This window comes from Coregonus lavaretus (assembly GCF_964263955.1).
Source record: "Coregonus lavaretus genome assembly, chromosome: 21".
Taxonomy (NCBI): domain Eukaryota; kingdom Metazoa; phylum Chordata; class Actinopteri; order Salmoniformes; family Salmonidae; genus Coregonus; species Coregonus lavaretus.
Window position 1 is genome coordinate 27708905 of NC_140008.1, and position 15161 is coordinate 27724065.

The 15161-nt window shown below is 45.4% G+C and overlaps 1 pseudogene across 1 annotated transcript; it reads left to right on the forward strand.

The window, feature by feature from the left end:
• Positions 1-7314: 7314 nt before the first annotated feature.
• LOC311149127 (magnesium-dependent phosphatase 1-like) lies at positions 7315-15030 on the forward strand (annotated as a pseudogene). Its single transcript has 6 exons — positions 7315-7348; positions 7618-7673; positions 7838-7944; positions 8117-8206; positions 14588-14673; positions 14945-15030. The product of its transcript is annotated as a magnesium-dependent phosphatase 1-like (transcript).
• Positions 15031-15161: the final 131 nt, after the last annotated feature.

Here is a 15161-nt window from a genome sequence, read left to right on the forward strand (position 1 = left end):
ATTGACTTGGAGTTACATTGTGTTGTTTAAGTGTTTCCTTAATTTTTTTGAGCAGTGTATATGTCTCCTCCTTGGCTATTGCGGAACCTCTCTTCCAACCTCTCTAGTCTATTGAGATTAAAGCAGGTTAAACTTCATTAAGGACTACCTCTTTATTCAGCTACAGCATGGAAAATGATTATGGACACGCATGATGGAACAGTGGCTTGCGAAAGTATTCATCCCCCTTGGCATTTTTCCTATTTTGTTGCCTTACAACCTGGAATTAAATTTGATTTACACAACATGCCTACCACTTTGAAGATATACATATTTTTTATTGTGAAACAAACAAGAAATAAGACCAAAAAACAGAAAACTTGAGCGTGCATAACTATTCACCCCCCCAAAGTCAATACTTTGTAGAGCCACAGTTTGCAGCAATTACAGCTGCAAGTCTCTTGGGGTATGTCTCTATAAGCTTGGCACATCTAGCCACTGGGATTTTTGCCCATTCTTCAATGCAAAACTGCTCCAGCTCCTTCAAGTTGGATGGGTTCCGCTGGTGTACAGCAATCTTTAAGTCATACCACAGATTCTCAATTGGATTGAGGTCTGGGCTTTGACTAGGCCATTCCATGACATTTAAATGTTTCCCCTTAAACCACTCAAGTGTTGCTTTAGCAGTATGCTTAGGGTCATTTTCCTGCTGGAAGGTGACCCTCCGTCCCAGTCTCAAATCTCTGGAAGACTGAAACAGGTTTCCCTCAAGAATTTCCCTGTATTTAGCACCATCCATCATTCCTTCAATTCTGACCAGTTTCTCAGTCCCTGGCGATGATGGTGTTCTCGGGGTGATGAGTGGTGTTGGGTTTGCGCCAGACATAGTGTTTTCCTTGATGGCCAGAAAGCTCAATTTTAGTCTCATCTGACCAGAATACCTTCTTCCATATGTTTGGGGAGTCTCCCACATGGCTTTTGGCAAACACCAAACGTGTTTGCTTATTTTTTTCTTTAAGCAATGGCTTTTTTTCTGGCCACTCTTCCGTAAAGCCCAGCTCTGTTGAGTGTACGGCTTAAAGTGGTCCTATGGACAGATACTCTAATCTCCACTGTGGAGCTTTGCAGCTCCTTCAGGGTTATCTTTGGTCTCTTTGTTGCCTCTCTGATTAATGCCCTCCTTGCCTGGTCCATGAGTTTTGGTGGGCGACCCTCTCTTGGCAGGTTTGTTGTGGTGCCATATTCTTTCCATTTTTTAATAATGGATTTAATGGTGCTCCGTGGGATGTTCAAAGTTTCTGATATTTTCTTTATAACCCAACCCTGATCTGTACTTCTCCACAACTTTGTCCCTGACCTGTTTGGAGAGCTCCTTGGTCTTCATGGTGCCGCTTGCTTTGTGGTGCCCCTTGCTTAAAGAGCACGCATTTTGATTTTATATCGTTTATTATGAAAATCTATTGTGTGAATCAGAGGAAATGCAATAAAAAATATGTTGCATCTTCAAAGGGGTAGGCATGTTGTGTAAATAAAATGTAATTCCAGGTTGTAAGGCAACAAAATAGGAAAAATGCCAAGGGGGGTGAATACTTTTGCAAGCCACTGTATGCATGTGTAATTGCAGGCACTGACTGAATGTGTTTCTGTAGGCCGTCATTGTAAATATGAATTTGTTCTTAACTGACTTGCCTAGTTAAATAAAGGTAAAATTAAACATAAAAAAATGACTCTGAGGCCTTTCAGAACAGGTGTATATATACTGAGATCATGTGACAGATCATTTGACACTTAGATTGCACACAGGTGGACTTTATTTAACTAATTATGTGACTTTTGAAGGTAATTGGTTGCACCAGATCTTATTTAGGGGCTTTATAGCAAAGGGGGTGAATACATATGCACGCACCACTTTTCCGTTATTTATGTTTTAGAATTTTTTGAAACAAGTTATTCTTTTCATTTCACTTCACCAATTTTGACTATTTTGTGTATGTCCATTATATGAAATCCAAATAAAAATCCATTTAAAATACAGGTTGTAATGCAACAAAATAGGATACATGCCAAGGGGGATGAATACTTTTGCAAGGCACTGTATGGGGTAGATGTGGGGTCAAATGTAAAATGATTTGAATTTTACATCCTGTCCCAACCCAGTTCCTCAGTAATAATTAAATGGCTAAATGGGTGGCTCTTATTTTCCTCAAATCTCTCTAATGGGTAGGTCTTCTATTAGTTCCAGCTCTGGTAGTGGAACACACAAGGTCCTTTTATTTTTTTTAATCAAATGTAGCATCAGCAACTCTAATGCAGCTGGCAACGAACTCAAGTGTGCTACTCAAGTGCCTTTGATCCCTCACCAGAAACGACAACATGCTACAAAGGGAAAGCTTCTGTGATTGTTTGAGAACACCACAACAACCACACTGGAAATTGACAGTGTTAGCTAGCTAGCTAGCTAGTCCTACAATTTTGATGATTCAATCGTTTTGAGGATTATTATGAGAATTTCGCTAATAGATAATTGAAAAATGTACTGCTTAACTCAGGAAATAGCTAGCTATGTGTTTGAATGTTAAATAACGAGGCAGAGGCATTGATGCGAGTAACCAGTCTTGTTCAGTATATTGCAATACATCCGGGTATCTCAAGTACACCGGTAAAACACTGGAGTTGCAGTAATGAACATTTACCAACAGATGGCATCAATGTGCCATCTTCCACCCATAACATCTTCCCTTTTATAAAATAGAACAGGAGCTGTCAATTCACTAACAAAACAAACCTAGTAGTAATTTCCAACATGAACAGTTAAGTATTATTATTATTATTATTATTATTTATTTTTTATTAACCACTTAACACATTTTGATACTCTCTTCACTTTTATCTCTGTCTGTCAACAATCCCTAATGGGAAACCTACAGATTAAGTCTTTTTGGTGGCTGGGACAGACGCCCGCAGCGTGAAAAGACAGGGGGCTTGTCTGCGTGGACTGCGGGCTCCCGCACAGGCGTGTCACCTGACTGTCTAAGGGGAGTATTGATGGGCGAGGGAGTGGCCGACCTGTGATCCCCTGGCTCTTCGCCCAGTGCCTCAGGCCCCATGTGACTTGCTGGGGTTCCGTCTTTTGTCATGCGACCCCTATGACCATCCGAATTCTGAGTAGATGCTGGCTCAGCAATCCGAAGGTCAACCCTGTTACGACGGTACAGTGATCCATTCACTTCGACCAAGTAGGAGCGTGGTGCCACTTTCTGTACACAGGATCCGAGTCTCCAGAGGCCCGTCCGGTCCCCTGGTAGTGGCTTCATTCGCACCGTTTCACCCACCCTGAGCTCAGGTAAGTCTTTTGCTGATTTGTCGTAGATGAACTTGGAGACCTGTCTTCTGTGACGTAGCTTCACCAGCACGTCTGTCACCACACATGGCTCCAGGAGAGTGCTTGCTACTGGCAGAGCTGCTTTTAAACGCCGTGCCATGAGGCGCTGGGCCGGGCTGCTATCCATGCCTTCTGTCGGGGTATTGCGCCATTGCAGGATTGCTTTCCAGGCATCTTTGCCCTCTCACAGAGCTTTTTTGCAGAGGTTCTTTGCAATTTTGACTGCCGACTCAGCCTTCCCATTAGCTTTTGGGTGTCGTGGTGATGAAGTGACGTGCTCGAATTCCCATTCTGCAGCAAATTTTCGGAACTCACATCCGGAGAATTGGGGTCCATTATCTGAAATTACCCTATCTGGCTGGCCATAGCGGGCAAACTGAGCCTTGCAGCGTTTGATCGTTGTCTCTGCTGAGAGGTCGGGGAGGAGGTCAATCTCCCAGAAGTCTGAGTAATGATCAACTACCAGCAGAAAGTCTTTGCCACTGTGCTGGAAGAGATCTAGACTTACTATCTGCCAGGGGCGCATTGGTAGCTCGTGGGACATCATCGTCTCTCTCTGTTGCTCAATGGCATATTCATTGCAGATTGTGCATTTACTGACATAGTCTTTGATTTCACTCTGCATTCCTGGCCAATACAGTGTGTCACGTGCTTGTCTGTAACAGGCCTCACCTCCTATGTGACTTGAGTGCACGCGCGCCAACATCTCAGGGCGCAGAGACCGGGGAATAACGACTCTCTGACCCTTGAATATTACTCCGTTTTGAACACTGAGCTCTTCTTTGACTGGCCAATATTCTCTGGTGGCTAAAGCAGTTTCTTCCTTGCAGTCGGGCCAGCCCATCAGAATCACAGACCTCAATGCCTGGAGTTGCTCGTCCCTGTCTGTGTGCTGTCTGATTTGTATAAGGCGCTGGTCCGTAACATTGAGGTAGTCAGCCTGGTTGATGTGTTCAACATCCACTTGCTCTGTTTGTAAGCTGCACACTGCGTGTTGTTCATGCATGAAGCGTGTGTGAGTGCCTGATGCAGTAGCCCTGCTGAGCGTGTCACTCACATACATCTCTGGCCCTGGCTTATACACCACCTTGAGGTTGTAGTTTTGTAGGGCCAGTAGCATGCTCTGCAGTCGTTTCGGGGCATTCAGGAGTGGCTTGCTGAATATAGCAATAAGGGGCTTGTGATCTGTCTCTGCGGTAATATTGTCACGCCCGTACAGGTAGTGGTGGAAGCGTTGGCATGCAAATACAATGCTGAGGCACTCCTTCTCTATCTGGGCATAGTTCTGCTCTGTTGGAGTGAGTGCCCTAGAGGCGAATGCCACAGGCTGGCCTTCTTGCATGAGGCAACAGCCCAGTCCATACTGGCTTGAGTCACTCTGAATCGTGACAGGTTTTGACACATCGTAGTATCGCAGTACAGGTGTCTGGGTGACCAGTTGTTTTATTTCCCTCACCGCTGTGTCATGTTTTGGGAGCCAATGCCAGATGGTGTCCTTGTCCATGAGCCTCCTTAGTGGTTCACACACTTCAGAGAGCCGCGGTAGGAACTTGGCCAGGTAGGTGACGAATCCGACGAAGCGCTGCACTGCCTTCACGTCAGATGGGTGGGGCATATCCAAGACAGCCTTCACTTTTTCTGGATCCGCCTTCAATCTGGTGGAGGACAAGATGTGCCCATGAAAGCGAACCTCTGGCACTTTAAACTGAAGCTTTTTTATGCTTAGCCTTAGCTTGACCTGTCTGCATCTGACCATCAGGGCCAGCAGCTTGGCGTCATGGTCACATTCTGCCTCCTCATCACTGTCCCCACAGCCCACTACGAGGATGTCATCTGCTATGGGTTCCACGCCGCTGAGTCCCATCAACAGCTCGTGCTGTTTCCGCTGATACACCTCTGGAGCCACGGAGACACCAAACGGGAGCTTCAACCACCTCTTCCTGCCCCAGGGTGTCCAAAAGGTGGTCATGTAGGTGCTGGGCTCGTCAAGCTTGCACTGCAGGAAGGCATCTCTGGCGTCCACGAGCGTGAAGACTCTGGCCTTTGGGAGCTTGTAAAGAACATCCTCCAACGTGGGCATAATGTAATGTGAACGTCTCAGAGCCCGGTTGAGGTGTTTAGGATCTATGCATATCCGTAGCTTGTCTGGTTTCTTGACGATAACCATATTACTTATCCAGTCTGTAGGCTTGGTGACGGATATGATGTGGCCATCTGCTTCGTATTTGTCAAGCTGAGCCTTTGTAGCTGCTTTCATGGCCACTGGTACATTGCGAGGTGCACACTGGACAGGCTGAATTGCTGCATCCAACTCAAAGTGGACTTCGCCGGGAACTGACTCGACCGGTGCGTTGAAGACATCATGGTACTTGCTTAGGAGAGTCTCCTTGCTCAGGGGCCCAGCCTGGACTTTGTCTATAATGTTAAGATCAGCTGGGATGGTGAAGTTAATAAGCCCAAGGCGCTCGCATGTAGAACCTGACAGTAATGGCTGTTGACTAGCCTCAACTATTTCAAACTCAAGAGTGTGTTTCTGGCCACGTAAGACACACTCTGTCACAAACAGGCCTAAAGAGGTCATGAACTGGCCTGAATACAGTTTCAGCTTGGTGCTACTCTGTGTGAGTTTGTCTCTGGGCGCGAGCCTCCTTTTATCTTTAAGGCTCATAACGTTACATGTGGCCCCTGAATCTAGCTGGCATTGCTGTGGTTTATTATTAAGTAGCAGAGTGACAAACCATTTTTTTCCTTTTGCCCTTACTGCCCCTATGCACTCGCTAGCATATACATCCTCTGTGCTGTTGTTCCCTTCATCTGTGTTTATTTCAATGGAGTGCACTTTACCCTCCTTTCTCTTGCTTTTCATGCAGGCCCTTGCGAAGTGATTAGCTGTACCACAGGATTTGCATATTTTTCCATAGGCTGGGCAGTGTTCTTTTCCTCATCCATGAGAAATGCCACAATATCGGCATGCATTGGGGTTGTCTACTGCAGAGTTGGCTGTAGTATTAGCATTAGCTGTGGCAAAAGGGAATTTCTTTATTGGCTGCCTGAATGTAGCATTGACATTGTCCATATGTTGCCTTTCTAGCTCCATGGACCTTATCTGTATATCCGTAAGCTCTGCTGCACGGCATGTCTCCACTGCCAAGACTAGTGTCAGGTCACGTTCTCTCAGCAAACGTCTGCGAGTGCCCTCATCAGTTATGCCAAGCACTATCTTGTCTCTGATCAGTTCATCTCTTAAAGCACCATAGTCACATGTAGCTGCCATTTCCCTTAGCTTAGTGACAAAGCTGTCAATGGACTCCTCGTCCTCCTGTTTGCAACAACCGAAAACATAACGCTCGTAGATAACGTTCTTTGCTGGCTTAAAGTAAAGTTCGAGAGCATCAAGAATAGCTGTAGCGTTACCTTGCTGAGCTGCTGTTAGGTTCAGGTTGTGTTTGTATACGTGTCGGCATTCTGCTCCCATTATAGTCCTCAAAGTGGCAGCCACTACCTCATCGTCCTTTTCCCGAAGTCCCGTTGCTAGTGCATAGTCCTCCCATTCACCTCTAAACGTATCCCAGTTTGTGCTCCAATCTCCGCTGAGCTTCATAACGGCGGGAGGGGAAATGTTCGCTGCCATGTCTAAACGGTGCTAACAACACTGAAGCTAACTAGCAAACTCAATCTAGCTAAGGACAATTCCGGAGAAGTTTTACTCAACTAAGCTTTTTAAAACCAGAACAGGTGACTCTAATTTGCGGAAAGCATGGTTAGTTATCCGACTCTGACACCATGTTTGAATGTTAAATAACGAGGCAGAGGCATTGATGCGAGTAACCAGTCTTGTTCAGTATATTGCAATACATCCGGGTATCTCAAGTACACCGGTAAAACACTGGAGTTGCAGTAATGAACATTTACCAACAGATGGCATCAATGTGCCATCTTCCACCCATAACACTATGTCTAAACCAAAGTTTGTTGTTTTTGACCAGGGTAAATTGAAAAGCTAGCTAACTAGCTATAACTTACCGTAGCTAGCTAGCTAACATTAGATAGCCATGTAGCTAGTTAGCTAGCTATGTTCAATAAAGTTAAAGAGAAAGAACACTGACAAATATCGTACCTAGCTAAAACCAGAGCAGAAAAACAAGACAGTCACAGCTAAAGTAGTTTGTCTAGCTAACTGTCATGTGTTTCGGTCTGTTTCTGTACCTGTCATCCTCCATCTCATCTGCTCTGTTTTTGTGTTCTCCCTATCTCAGATTATACTCTTTGGCCCTTCTGGTTAGATACCCATGTGGACCCACCATTTCACAAAGTGTGAGTTTCCTGGTCAAAAATCGTGAAAATTGATTGATGAGTAGCAAGCTAGTGATGGCTTTAGGCTATGTCCTTCTCTAAATCCTCTGCAACCTTTACACACATCACATTTCAGCCATGTCTTTTCAGATTTTTTATAATATCACGTGTCTTTCCCTACAGGGAGTGGTGTTGGATGCAAGAGGGGAGAAAATCAAACTGTACTCAGAAACATTGGACATACTGACTTCTCTACATGACCAGGGGATCCAGATTGGAGTGGCATCACGGTTAGTTCACATTGGGATCAACTGCATGCTATTTTATTTTATAATCTGATTAAATATCTATGTAAAACTTGTTTAGACAATGGTCATTTCTGTTTTTAGCCTCTAGATTGGTGATTCTTTGAAATAACATGCCAGCATTGTAAATTATTTAAATGTTATTTCTATTCCTCAGCACAGGGGAGGTGGGTGGAGCCAATCAGCTGTTGTCCCTCTTCAATCTCAACCTATACATTTCCTTCAAGGAAATATAACCGGGGTCAAAGTGTCTGAATTTGAGATTATACGACCACTGCCACCGGTCCTGGACGATTCTTCTGTCTTCAACACAAATACTGTTAGTTGGAGAATGGAAGTGTGTGTTTGTGTGTTTCAAATCAAATCACATTTTATTAGTCACATGCTTCATAAACAACAGGTGTAGACTAACAGTGAAATGCTTACTTACTTCCCAACAATGCAGAGAGAGAGAAAATTGAGAAATGTAATAACACATCATAATAAAAGTAATAATAAATACACAATGAGTAACGATAACTTGGCTATATAGGCACAGGGTACCAGTACTGGGTCGATGTGCAGGGGTACGGGGTAATTGAGGTAGATATGTACATAGAACTACGAATAAGGTGACTAGGCAACAGGATACATGTAGATAAAAAACAGTAGCACAAGGGTATGTGATGAGTCAAAAGTTAGTGCAAAAAGGGTCAATGCAGATAGTCCGGTTAGCTATTTGGTTAACTATTTAGCTAACTATTTAGCAGTCTTATGGCTTGGGGGTAGAAGCTGTTCAAGGTCCTGTTGGGTCCAGACTTGGTGCATCAGTACCGCTTGCCGTGCGATAGCAGAGAGAACAGTCTATGACTTGGGTGGCTGGAGTCTTTGACAATATTTAAGGCCTTCCTCTGACACTGCCTGGTATACAGGTCCTGGATGGCAGGGAGCTCGGCCCCAGTGATGTACTGGGCCATACGCACTACCCTCCGTAGGGCCTTGAGGTCAGATGCCAAGCAGTTGCAATACCAAGCGGTGATGCAGCCAGTCAAGATGCTCTCAATGGTGCAGCTGTATACATTTTTGAGGATCTGAGGACCCATGCCAATCTTTTCAGTCTCCTGAGGGGGAAGAGGCATTGTCGTGCCCTCTTCACGACTCTGTTGGTGGGTGTGGACCATGATAGATCCTTAGTGATGTGGACACTTAGGAACTTGAAGCTCTCGACCCGCTCCACTACAACCCTGTCGATATGAATGGGGGCGTGTTTTGCCCTCTGTTTCCTGTAGTTCACGATCAGCTCCTTTGTCTTGCTGACATTGAGGGAGAGGTTTTTGTCCTGGCACCACACTACCTATAGGCCAGGGTTCTTCAATTCCGGTCCTGGAGGGCCGAAACACTTCTGTTTTTTATTTCTACCTGGTAGTTAATTGCACTCACCTGGTGTCCCAGGTCTGAATTAGCCCCTGATTAGAAGGAGAGGATGAAAAACAGAGGTGTTTCGGCCCTCCAGGACCGGAATTGAAGAACCCTGCTATAGGCTGTCTCATCATCGTCGGTGATCAGGCCTACCACCATCGTGTCGTCAGCAAACTTAATGATGTTGTTGGAGTCATGTGTGGCCACGCAGTCATGGGTGAACAGGGAGTACAGGAGGGGACTAAGCACACATCCCTGAGGGGCCCCCGTGTTGAGGGTCAGCGTGGCGGATGTGTTGTTGCCTACCCTCACCCCCTAGGGGTGGCCCGTCAGGAAGTTCAGGATCCAGTTGCAGAGGGAGGTGTTCAGTCCCAGGGTCCATGTCCAGGTGGGAGAGGGCAGTGTGGAGTGCAATAGAGATTGCGTTATCTGTGGATCTGTTCGGGGCGGTATGCAAAGTAGTGGGTCCAGGGTGTCTGGGATGATGGTGTTGATGTGAGACATGACCAGCCTTTCAAAGCATTTCAGGGCTACAGATGTGAGTGCTACAGGGCGATAGTCATTTAGACAGATTCCCTTGGCATTCTTGGGCACAGGGACTATGGTGGTCTGCTTAAAACATGTAGGTATTACAGACACTTGCCACTGGTCAGTGCATGCTCTGAGTATGCGTCCTGGTAATCCGTCTGGTCTTGTGATTGTTAACCTGTTTAAAGGTCTTACTCACATTGGCTACGTAGTGCATGATCACACAGTCGTCCGGAATAGCTGGTGCTCTTGTATCATGCATGGTTCAGTGTTGCTTACCTCGATGCAGGCATACAAGGCATTTAGCTCGTCTGGTAGGCTCAGGTTACTGGGCAGCTCGTGGCTGGGTTTCCTTTTGTAATTCGTGATAGTTTGCAAACCCTGCCACAACCGACGAGTATCAGAGCCGGCGTAGTAGGATTCAATCTTAGTCCTGTATTGACGCTTTGCCTGTTTGATGGCTTGCGGAGGTCATAGCGGGGGCATTGAGTTATGGTCAGATTTGCCAAATGGAGGGCGAAAGAGCTTTGTAACCGTTTCTGTGTGTGGAGTAAATGTGATGCATAGTTTTGTTTCCTTGAGTGGCGCAGTGGTCTAAGGCCACTAGAGATCCTGGTTCGAATCCAGGCTCTGTTGTAGCCGGCCGCGACCGGGAGACCCATGGGGCGGCGCACAATTGGCCAAGCGTCGTCCAGGGTAGGGGAGGGAATGGCCGGCAGGGATGTAGCTCAGTTGGTAGAGCATGGCGTTTGCAACGCATGTCAAAAATGTTATAAATTGATTTGCATTTTAATGAGAGAAATAAGTATTTGACCCCCTCTCAATCAGAAAGATTTCTGGCTCCCAGGTGTCTTTTATACAGGTAACAAGCTGAGATTAGGAGCACACTCTTAAAGGGGGTGCTCCTAATCTCAGCTTGTTACCTGTATAAAAGACACCTGTCCACAGAAGCAATCAATCAATCAGATTCCAAACGCTCCACCATGGCCAAGACCAAACAGCTCTCCAAGGATGTCAGGGACAAGATTGTAGACCTACACAAGGCTGGAATGGGCTACAAGACCATTGCCAAGCAGCTTGGTGAGAAGGTGACAACAGTTGGTGCGATTATCCGCAAATGGAAGAAACACAAAATAACTGTCAATCTCCCTCGGCCTGGGGCTCCATGCAAGATTTCACCTCGTGGAGTTGCAATGATCATGAGAACGGTGAGGAATCAGCCCAGAACTACACGGGAGGATCTTGTCAATGATCTCAAGGCAGCTGGGACTATAGTCACCAAGAAAACAATTGGTAACACACTACGCCGTGAAGGACTGAAATCCTGCAGCGCCCGCAAGGTCCCCCTGCTCAAGAAAGCACATATACATGCCCGTCTGAAGTTTGCCAATGAACATCTGAATGATTCAGAGGAGAACTGGGTGAAAGTGTTGTGGTCAGATGAGACCAAAATCGAGCTCTTTGGCATCAACTCAACTCGCCGTGTTTAGAGGAGGAGGAATGCTGCCTATGACCCCAAGAACACCATCCCCACCGTCAAACATGGAGGTGGAAACATTATGCTTTGGGGGTGTTTTTCTGCTAAGGGGACAGGACAACTTCACCGCATCAAAGGGACGATGGACGGGGCCATGTACCGTCAAATCTTGGGTGAGAACCTCTTTCCCTCAGCCAGGGCATTGAAAATGGGTCGTGGATGGGTATTCCAGAATGACAATGACCCAAAACACAAGGCAACAAAGGAGTGGCTCGCTAGCCAGTCTCTAGACCTTAATCCCATAGAAAATCTGTGGAGGGAGCTGAAGGTTCGAGTTGCCAAACGTCAGCCTCGAAACCTTAATGATTTGGAGAAGATCTGCAAAGAGGAGTGGGACAAAATCCCTCCTGAGATGTGTGCAAACCTGGTGGCCAACTACAAGAAACGTCTGACCTCTGTGATTGACAACAAGGGTTTTGCCACCAAGTACTAAGTCATGTTTGCAGAGAGGTCAAATACTTATTTCCCTCATTAAAATGCAAATCAATTTATAACATTTTTTACATGCGTTTTTCTGCATTCTTTTGTTGTTATTCTGTCTCTCACTGTTCAAATAAACCTACCATTAAAATTATAGACTGATCATTTCTTTGACAGTGGGCAAACGTACAAAATCAGCAGGGGATCAAATACTTTTTTCCCTCACTGTATGTCATATACAGTTTGTTGAGTGTGGCCTTAGTGCCAGCATCAATTTGTGGTCATAAATAGATATATAATATAGATCAAAACTCTCTTGGTAAATACACTGAACAAAAATATTCCACTCCCCCGTCTCCGGCGCTCGCCGGTCTACTAACCACCGGTCCTGGCAACCCACCTTTACGCACACCTGGCAGCCATCATTACGCACACCTGGACCTCATTACTTCCTTGATTACTTATATAGTACTCTTTTGTTATCAGTCATCAGGTAGTATTTTTTGTGTTTCCATGTCAGACACGTCTCTTGTTTTGTGTCATTCCATGTTCGTTATCATTAAACTCACTAACTGCACCTGCTTTCTGACTACCTGCGTCTACGTTACAAATATAAACGTGTTGGTCCCATGTTTCAGCTAAAATAAAATATACCAGAAATTGTCCGTACGCACAAAAAGCTTATGTTATGCACACACTTGTTTACATCCCTGTTAGTGAGAATTTCTCCTTTGCCAAGATAATCCACCCACCCCCTTGTGCTGGGGACAATAAAAGGCCACTCTAAAATGTGAAGTTTTGTCACACAACACAATGCCACAGATGTCTCAAGTTTTGAGGGAGCATGCAATTGGCATGCTGACTGCAGGAATGTCCACCAGAGCTGTTGCCAGAAAATTGAATGTTCATTTCTCTACCATAAGCCAGCTCCAACATCATTTTAGAGAATTTGGCAGTATGTCCAACCGGCCTCACAACCACAGACCACGTGTATGGTGTCATGTGGGCGAGCGGTTTGCTGACGTCAACGTTGTGAACAGAGTGCCCCATGGTGGTGGTGGGGCTATGGTTTGGGCAGGCATAAATTACGGACAACGAACACAATTGCATTTTATCGATGGCAATTTTAAATGCACAGAGATACCGTGATGAGATCCTGAGGCCCATTGTCGTGCCTGTCATCCGCCACCATCACCTCATGTTTCATGCACTGCCCCATGTTGCAAGGATCTGTACACAATTCCTGGAAGCTGACAATGTCCCAGTTCTTCCATGGCCTTAATACTCACCAAACATGTCACCCATAGAGCATGTTTGGGATGTTCTGGATCAACGTTTATGACAGCGTGTTCCAGTTTCCGCCAATATCCAGCAACTTCGCACAGCCTTTGAAGAGGAGTGGGACAACATTCCACAGGCCACAATCAACAGCCTGATAAACTCTATGCGAAGGAGATGTGTCGCGCTGCATGAGGCAAATGGTGGTCACACCAGATACTGACTGGTTTTCTGATCCACGACCCTACCTTTTTTTTAAGGTATATGTGACCAACAGATGCATATCTGTATTCCCAGTCATGTCAAATCCATAGATTAGGGCCTAAGGAATTTATTTCAACTGACTGATTTCCTTATATGAACTGTAACTCAGTAAAATCTTTTAAATTGTTGCATGTTGCGTTTATATTTTTGTTCAGTATAGTATGGTCTACAGCTTATCATGAGGTGTTCTAACTCAGGTGAGCAGAACCTTGAGACTTCCTTATTAGAGATTGTGCACCAGCTGAAAGAGACACACCCCTCCCCTCCTAACCTTACCCGATGCTGCCGTACAGTCTTGACGATGCATAGAAAAACTAGCTAGATGTATATTATCCATGTCCTTGTTCAGCCACGACGCAGAGAAACATAGGATATTACAGTTCTTCAGGTCCCGTTGATAGGTTAGTCTCGAACAGAGCTCGTCCAATTTGTTCTCCAGTGACTGTACTGTACGTTTGCCAATAGAACGGAGGATAGAGGCAGATTATTTATTCACCGACGTAGTTTCGACAGGGTGCCCGCACCCTGGCCTCGCTTACGCCGTCTTTTCCTTTTCCGAGTCTCTGGGACTAGGGCCTGGTCTGGGGTGAGCAGTATTTCCTGCGCCGCTGACTCGCTGAAGTAGAAATCTTCATTCAAATCGAGGTTAGTGATCGCTGTTCTGATGTCCAGTAGCTGTTTTCGGTCATAGGAAACGATGGCTGAAACATTATGTACAAAAAAAGTTATCATCAGCACAAAAATACACACAAAATAGCAGAACTGGTCAGGAGTTATCCGTTGCAGCTCCATTCTACAAAATAATTTACAATTAGCACAAAAAACACACGCAATAGCAGATTTGGTCAGGAGCCCATAAAACGGCAGCTGTCCTTTGCAGCGCCATTCTTTCATGTTTGTGTTTATGTGTAACAGTGTTGCTTCCGTCCCTCTCTTCGCCCCTACCTGGGCTTGAACCAGGGACTCTCTGCACACATCGACAACAGTCACCCTCAAAGCGCCTTACCCGTTGCTCCACATAAGCCGCGGCCCTTGCAGAGCAAGGGAAACAACTACTTCTCAGAGCGAGTGACGTCACCGATTGAAACGCTACTAGCGCGCACCGCTAACTAGCGAGCCATTTCACACCGGTTACATATGCTTGGGTAACTGGGCGTCAAGTGTGTTTGTAGTGGAACTCACTGTCATTGTGTCTTTGTTCAGTCCTCAGGCAGACAGTGGATTCAAGTTCAGTAAGATGACGTTCTTTGATGCTGAACATAGGAACATCAAAGACGTCATTCGACTAGGTTCTTTACACCTCCATAAAGTATATAAACTCAAACCAATTTATAACTTCATAAATTCCACTCTAACTTCCTAAAGTCATTAAAATGCATACATAACAGAGTAAAGATATCGATGATTCCATACCATGAGAGTTGACCACGAACAATGACATGACAGCTGTTTTGAAGTATAGCAATTTGGCAAGTATGTTGCATAAACCGTTCACACCCAAAGGAGATAACAAGACAAGCAATTTAACTATAACTTACCCTGAACTCTGCTTTCTCTCAGGTTTGCACTGTGTTCTGGTTCCTAAAGGAGTGACTATGAAACTAGTGAATGAAGAGCTTCTGCTGTTCTCCCAGGTTGCAAAATGAGGACTTCAGGACAGAGTTGATGCATTGATGCAATACATAGACTTGACCTCTGTGGGCAGTGTTGCACTGCCACAAACCTGAATACAGAATTGTATAACTCAAAATCTCAGCACTTCACTATTTTCAATGTT